A 16,481-nucleotide genomic window follows, 5' to 3' on the forward strand; every position below is an offset into this window, starting at 1 on the left:
GGGAGTATCAGAGTGCTCAAGGGCTATGGACCCAAGTGCATAGGTGAAGCAGAAGGGAGAGTCAATATGATGAAGAAAGGAGGGGTTGTATCCATAAATCTGTCAAGAGCGTAGCAGTTCTAATTGAATTATGTTTATAATTATGGTATTTGTTAAGCACTTACTATGTGCCAAGCACTGTTCTAAACACTGGAGTAGATACAAGGCAAGCAGTTTGTCCCACATGGGGCTCACAGTCTTAATACCCATTTTACAGATGAGGTAACTGAGGCCCAGAGAAGTTAAGTGGCTACCCAAGGTCACACAGCAGACAGGTGGCAGAGCCAGGATTAGACCAACGTCCTACCACAGCTCCCATATATATTTCCAAAAGATGTGAATGATAAGAGCATATCTCCATACAGGTGACCAGAGAGAGTATTACCCTCTCAAATCAGAGGGGAGGATAGAGGAGAAAGATGGAGAGAAGTTGTTCTCCTTAACACACCTCAGAGGTGGTATTGGTGGGTCCTCTTTGGCTAGTGGAGAGAGCTCAGTCCATCATCCTTTGTCAAAACAATGTGATTGCTATATATATTGTATCAGTCATGATGGACTCCTTTGGCTGAGGTTAAAAGACTCATTTTGTTTTTCTTATAGTGACTGACATGTCCGTATTTAATAAATCAGATCCTCCCACGGCCAAAGATATTCAATGGTGGAGTGCTAGGTTTTATGAAGCTGCATTGGCTCTATAAAGTCACTAAGGTGCATGCTTTGTCTCCAAAGGGATCAAGTTTACTACAAGAGCTCTTTCCTAAGAGAATGAAATGGGATATGGTTTCATTACAAATGTTGGAAATGACAAGCATACTGAGGTGCTTGAGGAAATGCCAACATGAAGAAGAAATCCCTTGGTTGAAAAAAAGTTACGAGTGGAAAAGGTTTATCAAAGAGTTTCTCTGCCTCTGTTACAACTAAACCGTTGCTCAGAACTCTCCCACTCAAGTGTTTGAGAGGAATCCAATAGAGAAATTTTAACTTCTTCGACTCACAGCCAAGCACAGAGCCAGAGGTCAATGCTGCTAATATTTTTTTTTCTTTAAAATAGTAATAATAATCATAATTATGGTATTTATTATGCACTTAGTAAATAACAGGCACTGTTCTAAGCACTACGGTAGCTATAAGCAAATTGGGTTTGGCACAGTCCCTGTCCCACATGTGGCTTACAGCCTTAATCCCCATTTTATAGATGAGGTAACTAAATTGTAAACAAGCGTCTATACTGTAAACTCACTGTGGGAGAGGAGCAAGTCTACCAAATCTGTAGTATTTTACTCCCCCAAGCATTTAGTACAGTGCTCTGCATACAGTAAGTGCTCAATAAATACCTCTGATGATAATGATGAAGACAGGCCCTGGTTTCATCCTGTACCTTGCACAGTGGGGTAATCTTGTTTTGCCAAGGAGTACAGTATTATGGAGTGCCAATAATCCAAAAACAACAGAAGTTACATAGGACCAGCATCAGGGAAACTCAAACAAATTTATCTCAGCTACAGAGTTCCTCATCTTCCCCACAAAACCATGTCCTCCCCCTGAGATTCCCATCACAGTAGACACCACCACCATCCTGCCTGTCTCACAAGAACTTAATCTCAGCATTATCCCTGTCTCATCTCTCCCATTTAAACAGCATTTTCAGTCCATCACCAAATCATATCAGTTCTTCCTTCACATCTCTAGAATATCCCCCTTCTCTCCATCCCAACTATTACCACAATGGTCTGAGCACATCCACGGTATTTATTATTTAGAGAAGCAGAATGCTCAATGGAAAGAGCCTGGGCTTGGGAATCAGAGGTCATGGGTTTGAATCCCAGCTCTGCCACCTGTCAGCTGTGTGACTGTGGACAAGTCACTTCACTTCTCTGGGCCTCAGTTCCCTCATCTGTAAAATGGGGATTAAGACTGTGAGCCTCATGTGGGACAACCTGATTACCCTGTATCTACCCCAGCGGTTAGAACAGTGCTCTGCGCATAGTAAGCACTTAACAAATACCAACGTCTGTCTGTCTCCCCCGATTAGACTGTAAGCCCATCGATTCGGCAGGGATTGTCTCTATCCATTGCCGAATTGTACATTCCAAGCGCTTAGTACAGTGCTCTGCACATAGTAAGTGCTCAATAAATACTATTGAATGAATGAATGAATCTATCTTACCTCAATCAGTGGTATTTATTAAGGGTTTATTGTATGAAGAGCACTGTTGCTCTTCACCATTGAGGGAAAACAATACAACAGAGTTGATAGGCATGTTCCCTGCCCACTAGGAGCTTACAGTTTGGAAGAGTATTATGCTCTCTGTGGGCAGAAAACATGTCTTAAGAACTCTAAACTCCTTGACTATTGATTCAGCCTCCTCATTTACTACGCTGGCTACTGTCTCTCCCCACTACTACGCATACTTTGCTCTGCTGTCCATATATTTTTTATAAAACAATTCTGTGAGCATCTCCTCACTCCTTAAAAAGTTCCAATACTTACACATTCCTCTCCATTTCAAACAGAATCTCCTTCCCATCAGTTTTAAGAAACTTGATCATCGCTACCTCCTAAAATACCTCACTAATCTACTACAACCCAATCCACACACTTTACTCGTTCACTGCCAATCTACTCACTCTCGTTATATCCCGGCTAGACTACTGTGTCAGCCTTCTCTCTGACCTCCCTTCCTCCTCTCTCGCCCCGTTCCGGTCTATTCTTCACTCCACTGCCCGGCTCATCTTCCTGCAGAAACGATCTGGGCATGTCACTCCCCTTCTTAAACAACTCCAGTGGTTGCCTATCGACCTCCGCTCCAAACAAAAACTCCTCACTCTAGGCTTCAAGGCTCTCCATCACCTTGCCCCTTCCTACCTCTCCTCCCTTCTCTCTTTCTACCGCCCACCCCGCACGCTCCGCTCCTCCGCCGCCCACCTCCTCACCGTCCCTCGGTCTCGCCTATCCCGCCGTCGACCCCTGGGTCACGTCCTCCCATGGTCCTGGAACGCCCTCCCTCCTCACCTCCGCCAAACTGATTCTCTTTCCCTCTTCAAAACCTTACTTAAAAATCACCTCCTCCAAGAGGCGTTCCCAGACTGAGCTCCTCTTCCCCCTCTACTCCTTCTGCCATCCCCCCTTTACCTCTCCGCAGCTAAAGCCTCATTTTCCCCTTTTCCCTCTGCTCCTCCACCTCTCCCTTCCCATCCCCACAGCACTGTACTCGTCCGCTCAACTGTATATATTTTCGTTACCCTATTTATTTTGTTAATGAATTGTACATCGCCTTGATTCTATTTAGTTGCCATTGTTTTTACGAGATGTTCTTCCCCTTGACGCTGTTTAGTGCCATTGTTCTTGTCTGTCCGTCTCCCCCGATTAGACTGTAAGCCCATCAAACGGCAGGGACTGTCTTTATCTGTTGCCGACTTGTTCATCCCAAGCGCTTAGTACAGTGCTCTGCACATAGTAAGCGCTCAATAAATACTATTGAATTGAATGAATGAATGAATGAATACTCACTGTGTCTCAATCTCACTGGTCTTGGTGCCAACGCCTTACTTAATTCTGCCCTCTGACCCAGAACTCCTTTCCCCTTCATTTCTGACAGGACACCACTCTTCCCATCGTCAAAAATCCTAGTAAAATCATATTTTTTTCCAAGAGGCCTCCCTTTACTAACCCTTCATTTCTCTACCCTATTTTACCTCCCTTCTGTGCCGTCTATGTATTGATGTCTGTACCCATTTAAGCATTTTTATAGTCACCTCAGCCACAGTCCCACAGCACTTATTCATTCAGTCATATTTATTGAGTGCTTATTATGTGCAGAACACTGTACTAAGTGCTTGGGAGAGTACAATATAACATAAACAGACACATTCCTTCCCACAACAAGCTTACAGTCTAGAGGGGGAGATAGACATTAATATAAATACAATTACATATATGTCCATAAGTGCTGTGGGGCTGGGAGGGTGGATGAATAAAGGGAGCAAGTGAAGGCAATGCATAAGGGAGTGGGAGAAGAAGACTGGAGGGCTTAGTCAGGGAAGGCCTCTTGGTGGAGATGTGCCTTCAATAAGGTTTTGAAGAAAGGGAGAATAATTTGTCTGTCAAACCTGAGGAGGGACAGCATTTTGCCACTTCCCCTAACAAAACTTTATTTTAATGTCTGTTTCCCCACCTAAACCGTAAGCTACTTGAGATCACAGATGATGTCTATCAATTGTTTTGTACTTTCCCAAACCCTCTGCACACAGTAAGCACCTAATAAATACTGTTGATTAATTACAGAGGCAGTATGGTCTAGTGAAAAACCAAGTGTATAGAAGTCAGGAAACTTGGATCCGGTCTTAGCTCTGCCCTAAGCCTTCTACATAAGCCATTGCTCTGCTCAAGCCATTTGATCTTACTGTGCCTTAGTTTCCTCATATGTAAAATGGGAATAATATCCTACAACTCTCCCTATCTCAAATGAACATTCTGAGGGCAAATCTATAGAGTGAAGATGATGGTAGCTAGTAAGTCCCAGTAATAGTAGTAGTAGAAATAGTAATAATAATAGCTGGAACACTATTTACTGAGCACCCATTTGGTGAAGAGAAAGGTACTATTCATTCATTCATTCATTCATTCAATAGTATTTATTGAGCGCTTACTATGTGCAGAGCACTGTACTAAGCGCTTGGAATGAACAAGTCGGCAACAGATAGAGACAGTTCCTGCCATTTGACGGGCTTACAGTCTAATCGGGGGAGACAGACAGACAAGAACAATGGCAATAAATAGAGTCAAGGGGAAGAACATCTCGTAAAAACAATGGCAACTAAATAGAATCAAGGTGATGTACATTTCATTAACAAAATAAATAGAGTAATGAAAATATATACAGTTGAGCGGACGAGTACTAGACATTTGGTAAATACAGAACAAAGAGTGATACATGCCCTGACCATGAGAAGCTTACTCCCCAGTAAGGGGGATAAACACAAACAGATTTGTAACTAGAGTAGTCAAAATAATCAAGTATACATATATAAATTAGTCCTGAGAAGGTTATAAATAGTTTCAGAAGAACTAGAGCTGGTAGAATCGATGATATGACTCAGGGTGTTGAGAAATTATTTGGGGAAGGCTTTTTGGAGGAGGTGGAATTTTAGGAGAATTTTGAATGTGGAGAGAGCTGTGATCTTTCTGATATGGGGAAGGAGGGAATTCCCAGATGGGGTAGAACAATGTGAGCAAGGAAGCAGCATGATCCAATGGAAAAAGCATGGGCCTGGGAGTCAGAAGGATCTGAATTCTAATCTCAACTCTACCAGTTGTTTGCTGTGGGACTTTGGGGAAGTCACTTAACTTATCTGTGCCTCTTTTACCTCATCTATAAAATGGGAATTAAGACTGTGAGGTTTTATCTACCCCAGCACTTCATACAGTGCCTGGCACAAATACCAAAAAAAAAGGAAAAGAAAAAAAAAGAAACAGAGATGAGGCAAGAGCAAGTTACAGCTCAAATGTTTTCTTGGGAGGAATGAAGACAGTGAGTTGGGGAACAGCAAGTGAAGAGAGCAGATAAATTAGTCAGAGAGATTTATCCATCTGTAATGTGGGGGAAGAGGGGGAAAAGGTGGAGAGGAGCCAGAATTCAACCTATAATGTGTAAGAGAGCTGCTAGAAAACAAAAGAGAACAAATTATCAGAGAGGTGCAGTTGGGAGGGATTTACAGTGTAATTACAGCTTCAGAGTCTTATTAAAAGCACACCTTCCCCTTTTAAGCCCTCATTTCCCCCTTCTCCCACTCCCTTCTGCATTGCTCTTGCACCTGGATTGGTATTTTTTCATTCTAGATTCTCTAGACTGTAAATTCATTGTGGATAGGGAACATGACTATGAACTGTGTTATAGTATACTCTCCCAAGCACTTAGTACAGTACTCTGCACACAGGAAGGGCTCAATAAATACCTGATTGATTTATTGTTACTTATCTATGGGACCTGGTCATCAGCTCAAAGGGCTGGCTCTTAAAGGGAACCTAAAAATTTGCACGTAAGTCTATGGAAAAATGTACTCCCAATATAACCATCTTTTTGAGGAGCACATCATAGCTGGATCATGGGGTATGCCTACGCTCCCGCGCGCACACACACACACACACAGAGTCCTTGTACTCCATCACAGATTCAGGTACTGGCTTATAGTATGTAGTTGGGCAAATCATACAACCTCTCAGAGCCCAAATATTTCCTATCTATAAAGCAGAGTGACATTTTCCTCAAACATGACTCCAGAGGTGTAGAGAGGGTTATTTAGATTTAAAATAGTGATATACAAAGCAAGAAATCCTTTGGAGATAAATTACATGGAAGACCAAGGCATTATTATTTCAGTCCTTACTTGTGTATATATCTTAAAAGTTTTATTTTTGGTAAACCCTCTGAAATGACAGATTTGAATAAGAGAGAACCACAACACGTCCTTATTTGGGATAAGTTGGATCTGTGCTAAAATCCTTCATGTTAAGACATATACTCTGAGGTCCTATACTTTGCCTCTAATTAGTGGGGCCTTAAAATACACTGAATTATTCAGTTGGAAGAATTCCCACTCATTTTATTTTTGTCTGGAAATATTCTTTAAAAAATCCCCATCCCACACTCCTCCTCACTGAGTCAAAATTCCATTGGCAATGGCTTAAAATTGTATGTTCTCTAATTTAGGCTAAATGTCAGTCGAAATCAATCTTTCCTTCATAAGGTGAATCAGTGGGAAAGACACAGGATATAAAGCAATACATTCTGATTCACATTTAACTGAAATGGAGAAGTTGCACTCTCAGAAAGGCTTTATTTTTAACTGAAAAGGTAAACAATGATTTTATCACCTGATTAATCCAGACAAATAGCTGAAATGTTGTAGAAGGTGGCTTGGGGTTGTGCTTTCTTTGTAGCTCTCCTCTGTGCAGATTCTCCTAATTTGCCTCATTATCTAGACAGATCATAATTAGATGGAACTGCTGAGGCTTTGAAGCATGTTATATATTTGGAGTAAATGACCTTGCTGTTTTCCTTTTTAACATTTCTTTTTATTAGTTTATCACAGAGAAACATAATTAACATTGCAAGTTATATGGAGAGCTTGCATGAGCACAGGTATAAGATCAGCAAAAAAAGGGAATGTTCAAAACATTTACTAAAGAAACAAAATTTTCCCTTTCTGGACCTTGAGTGGTGTGGTTTTGGAGCCTCTTACAGTGGTTTGGACCATGTAATAGACACTGCTATTATTGTATTTGTTAAGCATTAACTATGTGTCAGGACTGTTCTAATTACTTGGGTGGATATAAATTAATCAGGTTGGACACAGGCCCTGTCCCATTTTGGGTTCACAGTCTTAGAAGGAGAGAGCAAAGATCTTAAATGCCCATTTTACAGATGAGGAAACAAGAGGCACAGAGGCATTAAATGACTTGTCCAACATCACAGGGCAAACAACTGACAGAACCAGAACAGAACCCAGATACTCTGACTTACAGGACTATGTTCTTTCCACTAGACCTCACTGCTCCTCATTAACATTAACAAACCTCTGACTAGACAGAGCAGCTCCAATGGACTCACTGAACTGTGTTAAAACACACACAAGGTTGGGAAATGACCCTATGGAGCAATTTAGTGGTGGAGGGTGCTACATGCTCAGTGCTGCATGGGCAGTGTCAAAAATGTCTCCTGAAAAGAACTGTACCAGCAGCCTTCAGGGCCTATTAATTGAGAATGAAGGAATGAAGGAATTTGTTTATATTGATGCTATTGATGCCTGTCTACTTGTTTTGTTTTGTAGTCTGTCACCCCCTTTCTATACTGTGAGCCCATTATTGGGTAGGGATTGTCTCTGTTGCTGAATTGTACTTTCCAAGTGCTTAGTACAGTGCTCTGCACACAGTAAGCACTCAGTAAATGCAATTGAATGAATGAATGAATGCCCAACACAGGGACTAATATATGATGAAGTCTTCCTTGAATAAGCCTTCATTAGTCCCTGTGTTGGGCATTCATTCATTCATCATATTATAATCTCTCTCCCTTATTTGTCATTCTTGCAGTTGGATTATATTACTGCATTCCTTCTCTCTCTCCCTTATTTGTCATCCTTGCAGTTGGATTATATTACCTTTTATTCACCCCACCCAAAGCCCCACAGCATATATGTGCATATCTATAATTAATTTCTATAATGTCTATTATAGACATTTCTAGACTGTAAGCTAACTGTGGACAGGGAATGTGTCTACCAACTGTAATACTGTCTTTTCCCCAGTGCTTAGTACAGTGGTCTGGAAACAGTAAGTGGTCAGGAAATATGACTGACTGATTGATTGATGACACCTACAGAGATTGATACAGTGACCCGGTGATCATCCACTGATCCAGACTGGCCCAAGTGGTTCCCAATGGGACTACCTGGCCAGGACAGCCATTTTATAAGCCCTGATTTGGTCAGGATCCAGGATCATCAGGGTTTCCAAGCTGCACCCTGTAACACTGCCACTTGGCTGAAGAGGAGAGGCAGCAGGAGGAGAAAAGGCACTTAAATGACCTGAATCACAAAGGAATAATTAGCATAATCCAATTTAAGGGGCAATGGTGGATGATGAAAGAAACTATGGTAATGGACTCTCCCAAATGCTGAGTACAATGCTTCGCATACAGTAAGCACTAAAAAATAGCATTGATTGATTGATTGACATAATGTGTCATCATGCCACCAGTAGCCCTGAATCTTTATTCATATCTTTATCAGTTGTCTTAACCCTCTGCAGCTCCTGGAAGAATCTAACACATGCAAGAACTAGGGAGCACCAAGAAACAAGAAATTCAGGGTCAGGGCACTTATATAGTCCCCAATCTGTGACTGCTCAGAATGTGAACACTCACAGGTCTATTTAGCCACAAACCGATCCATGCTGGTCTTAATCAATCCAATTTATTGAGCAGAGCATTGTCCTAAGAGCTTAGGAGAGTACAGTACAACAGATTGGTAGATACATTTCTTGCTTACAAAGAGTTTACAGTATAAAAAAAACAGCACGGCTTAATGGATAGATCCCAGGACTATGAGTCAGAAGGTACTGGGTTCTAATTTGTCTCCGACACATGACTTAATTGATCTTGAGCAAGTCATTTCACTTCTCTGTGCCTCAGCTATCTCGCTGTAAAATGGGGATTAAAACTGTGAGCCCCATGTGGGCCACAGACTTTGTCTATCCTGTTTAACTTGTATCAAGTGCTAGGTACAGTGCTCTGCACATAGTAAGTGCTCAATAAATACTATTGAATGAATCTACCCCAGCACTTAGTACAGTGCCTGGCACATAAGCACTTAACAAATATCATTAAAAAAGAGACAGATATTGAAACAAATTAAGAATAGGTACAAAGGTGTTGCAGATCCAAGGGTGGGGTGAATATCAAGTGCTTAAAGAGTACAATCTGAGTTCCAGGGTGATGCAGAAGGGAAAGGGAGTACAGGAAAAAGGGGCTTAGTCAGACTCTTGGAGGAGATATGATTTTATTAAAGGCTTTGAAGGTGGGGAGGGTGGTGGTCTGTCAGATATGAAGGGGCAAGAAGTTCCATGCCAGAGTGAGAATGAATGTATGTTGGGGGTCAACAGTGTGATAGATGAGATCAAGGCACAATGAGTAGGTTGGCAATAGAGGAGCTAAGTGAGCAGGCTGGGTTGTAGAAGAAAAATCAGTGAGGTAAGATAGGAGGGGTAAGATAAGAGAAGGTTGAATGATTGCTTTAAGCCAATGATAAGGAGTTGCTGTTTGATGCAGAAGTGGATGGACCTCCACTGGGAGGTTCTTGAAGAATGGGGAAACCTGGATTGAACAATGTTTTAGAAAAAATGTCTAGAAAGCAGAATCAAGTATGGACAGGAGTGGGAGAGACAGAAGGCAGGGAAATCAGCAAAGAGGCTGATGCAGTACTCAAGGAAGGATAGGATAAGTGCTTGGATCAGCAGAGTAGCAGCGATGGACAGAAAAGGATAGATTTTAGTGATGTTGTAAAGGCAGAGCTCTCAGGATATGGTTATGGGCTGATTATTTGTGCTGAATGAGAGAGATGAGTCAAGGATAATACTAAGGTTATGGGATTTTAAGACAGGGAGAATGGTGGCATTATCCATAAAGACATGAAAGAGAGGGTGGTGGAGGACAGGGTTTGGGTGAGGAGGTGAGGAATTCTGGTTTGAACATGTTAGGTTTGAGCTGTTGGTGGGACAATAAAGTAGAGATGGCCTGAAGGCAGAAGGAAATGCAAGACAGCAGAAGAGGAGAGAGGTCAGGGCTGGAGATGTAGATTTGGAAATCATCTATGTAGAGATTAGTTGACACTATGAAGGTAAATGAATTCTGAGGGATTGGGTTTAGATGTAAAACAGAAGGGGACACAGAACTGAGCCATGAGGAACTCTCACAGTTAGAGAGTGGGTGGCAGAGAAAGAGTCTGGGAAAAAGACTAAGGATGAGCAACCAGAAAGATAACAGGAAAACAAAGAGGACAGTGTCAGTTAAGCCTAGGTTGGATAATGTGGGTGAGTGAATGGTGGGGTCATAGGGCTATTTAGTGAGTTTTATTAAATTCTTGAGGGCTGCATGAACAAAATATCTGGTATTCAGTGTAATCAGAGAACCATCATGCCCTAGAGGAAAGAGCAAGGGCTTGAGAGTCAGAGGACCTAATTACTAAGCCCAGCTCCCCATCACACCTACTAGTTGCTGGGATTAGCGACTATGTCCTCTGACACCTAGTAGGTGACCTTGGGCAAGTCACTTTACTTTTTTGTGTCTCATTTACCTCATCTGTAAAATGTGGATTAAATCTTACTCCCTCCTACTTAGATGGTAAGCTCCATGTAGAATAATGCTTAGAACAGTGATTGTCCCATAATAGGCACTTGAAAGTACCATAGTTGTTATTATTAATATCACTAGCTATCAGTAGAATTGTGAAAACATTTGATGGATGGAGGATCCAGCCCTGCCATGAGTCCACTTGAAAGAGCACTGGTCCAGAAATCAGGAGACCTGGGTACTGCCTGTAGCTGGCTAACGTGGGCAAAGACCACATATGCATTTACAGTGAGCAAAGCATCATTCTCCATCTACTCACCTGTGCTGGCTGTCTCAGTGGGAACGTGACTGTCAGGGATGAGAGAGTGAGTGGTTCTGCACAAGCCACTAGCACTGTAATCAATTCCTCTGTACAGGTATTTGGTCCCGAATTCTCAGATCAGAGACTTGTTCTGTCATTTCTGCCAGAAGACCCTTCACCATCACCATCATAATGAGCCCTTCATTCTATTTCCACACAGATCAACCTATGAATAAAGGTGAAATGGGCATTCTCACATGCAATGTACCACACCTGTTTTTACATCTGCTGTGTCTCCTGGTAGGCCAGATGCTTGCCCTGTGTTCTTTCTTACCTACCCTACTCTATTTCTATCATGTGGAGGCAAAAGGCTTCCTGTGACACTATTTCCAAGATGGCATGCATTGTTTCTTCTTTTCAAATTGTTTTGTTGATCTTAATACTTCATGAAAGGCAGCACACTATAGCTTTAAATGTGAGCCTTAAGCATGAATACAGTGTTTTCCCACATGCCTAAAGATTTCGTGTTGGCTCTGCAAGTTTGAAAATGTCTTGGGCACTGGAATTTCTCTCCATTTTCAGAATTTATGAGCCTTTGAAGTTTACAAAATGATCTCTAAAGACAGCAAGAAGTAAATACGATTAAGTTTACAACATGGCTTAATTCAGTGGAATGCCAAAAATAAAGTTGTTTTTTGTTTACAGTGATTGGGACCACTTTTTACACTCCCTATTCTGGACTCTTTCTGGGTCCAGAATATGGGTTCAAGTGCCTCAAGTCACTATAAACTAAAGGGCAATACTATTCTTTGTTATTTTTCTTCTAAGTCTCTTGAAATGAAGCTCAGCAGAATATATATGGACAGCAAGTTCTCAACAGATTATTTCTTCAGAGGATTATTTCTGATTGGAGTCATTGGGAATTCCACTGAAGGCATGAGCATTTCAAACTAGGAATCTGGACTGAATCCACTAGGGGTCCAGACTGGATACTGTGTCACCTAAAAAGTTGTATAAGAATGATGGTACTGTAGTAATATCTGTTTAAGGATGATAAGTCCTTCATAGTCTTAAAAGCGAGGACAAGACAGAAAACTGTCAAAGCAAAGTAGATAAAAAATGTATTGGAAGAGATTTGGAACTTGAAAAATATACATAAACATCAATCATGAGAAAGTCACTTGTCAGAACAACAATAGCATGTCTATTACAAGAAATGATATCATTCCTGATTGAATTTCTAGTAGAAATTTCAGCTTTAGACATAGTTCTAAATGATTCAAAGATCATAAACATTATCTGAAACCTAATGCCTTAAGGGTCAGTTGCTAACAAATCAGGTCTAATGTTTAGTTCTTGCTGGAATCAAATAAAATACCAATAATCAAGAACAATCCCAGATGTTTATCTCAATACTACCTCTCTCCCTAATCCTAGCCTTAACCCTTGTCCTAAATTTAACCCTAGGCTTCATATGGCTATCCAACAATTCAACATGCTCATGCATTATTTCTCAGCTTTAGAAAATTGGTTACAGTTAGAAATTGGCAACTTCAAATATTCAGTTCTAGGTATGCTATGGCTTGCCCCAGGGCAGATCTGAAAACCAGCATTGGTGTCTGAAACATCCCCACTACGAATGCATGTTCCCTCTGAGATCTCTCCAGTAACCGTAATGCACAGAAATGATTTCAGGGTCTCCAACTTCTCATCCTTTCCCTATCACTCTCTGTTAACTTGAGGAGCCTCAGAAAGACTCCAAAGTCCAAGTTAGCCAGATAAACTTTATATGCTATTATGTGCATACATGTGCTGAACTGAGATGAAAATGTTTGTTTCCCATCCCTCACTGGATTGGGAATGAAACTGGAAACACAGCAGACTCTAAGAAGCAAGTGGGCATATTCTCAGATTTTTTTGTAACAATCTTTTCTTGGTATTGGTAAAATATAAATGTGCAAGGAAACATTCTCAAGCTTTTTAATTAAGTAGAAAACTCTAGATTCTGACTTCACATGGAAAAAGTGTGGTTTAAAAAGAGCAGTCACTGGAAAGGTAACAGTAGAGTACAAAACCTTTACCTGTCCAGAAGCCTAGATACCTTTGACTTAGAAAATCATTTCCAATAGTTTTCAGATAAGAAAAATGGAATATATATATATATATATACATCTATAATACGAACGATTGAATGAATAATCATATGCATGAAGCATGCATATAATTGAAACTTTTAAAAAGTACTTTTTGTCTGGAATTATTCAGGTTATTTGGGCCAAAAAATACCATCCAGTTGAAATAGTCAGATAATTTAGTTTGAAGTATATCTTAGGACCAGAAATTTGCTTGTTTAGACATTGAAATTCACTATGTTTAGGTGTAAAGGTACTGGGTTTCCTTTACTTGAGCTGCAAATTATGACAAATTATATGGCAGAATGTGAAGTAGAATAAAAATAACCAGTTTTGGTGGTGAAAAATCTTTATTGTGAACTATTATTAAAATAAATTGTATATTCATATATATTTGTTTTGAAGGTACCAAGAACAAAATGTTTGGTTATATGAAAGATAAGAATTTCCATGAGTTAATGATAATTTCCCCAACAAGTTTCTAAAAATTGCTTCTATTTTTTTCCTCTCCATTTTTCTCACCCATCCATCACTGGCTTAAAGACACTATATATATTTTTAAAGGGAAAATTCTAGGAATATTACAATAATAATATCAAGATATTATGTAAAAAGTAGCAAAGTGGGACACAGGCTCTCTCTTGAAAGTTTTGGCAAATTACTTTTCTGGTTCTCAAATGAAGGCTTTTCAACTGTAGAGAAAGATTCAAATCTTGAAACCTTAGCTAATGAGAAGGTTTGTGTTCTTTTGATTCTTTATGTTTTCTATGTGAATAATAGTGAAGAATTTTCCAGGGGAGGATGGGACAAGAAAGAAACTCTAGAGAAAAATTGGCCATGTCAGCATAGTGCAGACATATTTTTTAAAGGAATTTTCCTAAGGAAGAATCTGGTTTGGACCTGAATCTCTGTAAGGCAAAACTAATTTTTGATCCCTAGTTAATGTGAATAGGAATGACTTTGTTGAAAGAAATGTTCTTTTCTTTTTTTTCCTTCTTTAAATCTATAAATCACTGGGCCCTCCACAGAGCTTGCACCAGGAACTCTCTGAAAGTCCACAGAATCAGCAGACTACATTTCAGGCTTTTTATAGCTTTTCATCTTCTCAGGTCTCTGTCTTCTTCTTCTTCTTCACTACCTCTCTGACCACAGTTCCTGGGTCTAAGTAAGTTGTCACTGAGGCAAAAGTCAAGAGCAATGGTACTTCTTGCATCTCCGTTGGGAAAAAAATGAGGAAAGACAAGAGATTGAGCCAGATTGCTCAGGTGCAGTATCTACTTATTTTTTTTTTCCCTTTGAGTGAAAAAGCTGAGTTATAGCCAAAGCCGTTTGGTTTATCAGAACAAGACTTCTGAGGGTTTCTTCTTTAGGAAGCATCTGGAGGGGACAAAACAATCGCAGTACCAATTCTATAACAGATAAGAGAAAGAGGATCTACACCCACAGGCTGATACTGCCAATCAGACTCCTAAGCCAAATCAGAAGCCATGTCCTAGGACATAATTTCAGAAGGAAAAGAAAAATATCTGCTTGAAGGATCTAAAGGGAGTGGATATAGTTAAGCAGTGCTTCTTCCTAACTAGAGGCTAGGGGGTCTAGTTTCAAATTTCCCTTTCATTCAATTGAAAATTAGGTTGCTGATATTTTTACCAGTAAGAAATTCATGAATTCATGAATTTATCTATTCATTTGTTGGCCCCATATTGACTCAGCCAATGTTATGTCTGCCCAGGAAAGAGGGATGATTTTGGAAAGGAATCATCCAATTTAAAATATATATTTCTAACCTTCAGCTCCAAAACAGACAAGGGTTATAGTTATAGTAGCTGTTTTGTTTTACAAATTCAAGCTTCCCATCCCACACAACTTCTACTGTTCCTATGGTGTTTCCTAGAGTGACCAAATCTAAATGATAAATTCTTACAAATTCTTAGTAGTTAAGAGCAAAATAATCAGCCCACTCAGGCAGGTACACTGACCAAGGACACAGTCTCACAAAGAAATTTCTACCCAGGTTAACTTCCTCCAAAATTTATTGCCGATTCCTTGCTAATCTAAGACACATCAGGTTTTCAGCAACTTCCACTTCATGACATTGAAAACGAAGTGGCTAACAATTATGTTAGAAACAAACCACATGGGTTCCACAGTTTTTGTTTCTGTAATTGTTTTTTCACCTGTGTTAAACAGAGGTCAGACCATATCCTAATCACTCAATTCAATGCTCTAGCAACAAAGCAACAATTCATCTGTAGGAGGAAGAGGGTACACAGATTTGGGAAAAAAAAATCCTCAAAGAAAATATTAGGTTGTACGATAGTGAAAATCTAAAGATTCAGGAAACTATCAAATTTGAAAATGACACAATCTAGACTTCAGAACATCGACAAGAAGATTTTGATCATCAATCAGTGGTATTTACTGAGTGATGACTTTGTGCAGGGCACTGCATTAAGCCCTTGGCAGACTACACTACCATAGAGTTGGCACACCTATTCCCTGTCCACAAAGAGCTCACAGTCTAGAAGGGGAGATAGACATGGAAATAAACAGATTACATATATGTACATCAATATTCTGGGATTGAGGGTCGGATGACTATCAAGTGCTTACAGGGTACAAGTCAAAGTACATTGGCAAAGCGGAAGGGAGAGAAGTAGGGGGAAAAGGGCTTAATTGAGAAAGGCCTCTTAGAGAAGATGTGATTTTAGGAGGGCTTTGAAAATGGGAAGAGTGGTGGTCTGTTGAATGTGCAGGGGCAGAGAGTTCCAAATCAGAGGGAAGATTTGGGCATGAGGTGACTCTGACATAGACAAAGATTGAGGTACTGGAGTAGGTAGGCTTTAGCCAAGCAAACTTTGTAGGTTGTGTTGTAATTGGAAATCAGCAAGGTAAGGTAGATGGGGTTGAGCTGATTTATTGCTTTAAAGCCGATCCTAAGGAGTATGTTTGATTTGATCACTGTAACGTATTTTATCTACTGAAGTCAACTCCAATTCTATTTCCATCTTCAACCTAATCTCCCATCTTAAGTCAAATGAGAAATACTGACAGTGTGAAGCGAGGGAAGAAGGTCATACTAACTTCCTTCTACTTGTTGTTGCAGTCTAGTTTTGTTAGTCTAGAGTCATATCCTTTGCTCATCTCATTCAACCCAGATAT

The sequence above is a fragment of the Ornithorhynchus anatinus genome, chromosome 2 (assembly GCF_004115215.2).
Source record: "Ornithorhynchus anatinus isolate Pmale09 chromosome 2, mOrnAna1.pri.v4, whole genome shotgun sequence".
Taxonomy (NCBI): domain Eukaryota; kingdom Metazoa; phylum Chordata; class Mammalia; order Monotremata; family Ornithorhynchidae; genus Ornithorhynchus; species Ornithorhynchus anatinus.